This window comes from Mandrillus leucophaeus, unplaced genomic scaffold, assembly GCF_000951045.1.
Source record: "Mandrillus leucophaeus isolate KB7577 unplaced genomic scaffold, Mleu.le_1.0 Scaffold976, whole genome shotgun sequence".
In the NCBI taxonomy this organism is placed as follows: Eukaryota; Metazoa; Chordata; class Mammalia; order Primates; family Cercopithecidae; genus Mandrillus; species Mandrillus leucophaeus.
The window spans coordinates 437,244-438,419 of NW_012110652.1; positions in this window are offsets into that span (position 1 = coordinate 437,244).

Genomic DNA, 1,176 nt, shown 5'->3' on the forward strand with positions numbered 1-1,176 from the left:
AATGATAAAGGGAATATCACCACCGACCCCACAGAAATACAAACTACCATCAGTGAATACTATAAACACATCTATGCAAATAAACTAGAAAACCTAGAAGAAATGGATAATTTCCTGGACACTTACACTCTCCCAAGACTAAACCAGGAAGAAATTGAATCCCTGAATAGACCAATAGCAGGATCTGAAATTGATGTAATAATTAAAAGCCTACCAACCAAAAAAAAGCAAGGACCAGAGGGATTCACAGCTGAATTCTACCAGAGGTAAAAGGAGGAGCTGGTACCATTCCTTCTGAAACTATTCCAATCAATAGAAAAAGAGGGAATTCTCCCTAACTCATTTTATGAGGCCAACATCATCCTGATACCAAAGCCTGGCAGAGATACAACAAAAAAAGAGAATTTTAGACCAATATCCCTGATGAACATCAATGCAAAAATCCTCAATAAAATACTAGCAAACCGAATCCAGCAGCACATCAAAATGCTTATCCACCATGATCAAGTAGGCTTCATCCCTGGGATGGGAGGCTGGTTCAACATATGCAAATCAATAAACATAATCCAGCATATAAACAGAACCAAAGAGAAAAACCACATCATTATCTCAATAGATGCAGAAAAGGCCTTTGACGAAATTCAACAGCCCTTCATGCTAAAAACTCTCAATAAATTCGGTATTGATGGAACGTATCTCAAAATCATAAGAGCTATTCATGACAAACCCACAGCCAATATCATACCGAATGGGCAAAAACTGGAAAAATTCCCTTTGAAAACTGACACAAGACAGGGATGCCCTCTCTCATCACTCCTATTCAACATAGTGTTGGAAGTTCTGGCTAGGGCAACCAGGCAAGAGAAAGAAATCAAGAGTATTCAGATAGGAAAAGAAGAAGTCAAACTGTCCCTATTTGCAGGTGACATGATTGTATATTTAGAAAACACCATTGTCTCAGCCTAAAATCTCCTTAAGCTGATAAACAAAGTCTCAGGAGACAATATCGATGTACAAAAATCACAAGCATTCTTATACACCAGTAACAGACAGAGAGCCAAATCATGAATGAACTCCCATTCACAATTGCTTCAAAGAGAATAAAATACCTAGGAATCCAACTTACAAGGGATGTGAAGGACCTCTTCAAGGAGAACTACAAACCACTGCTCAGTG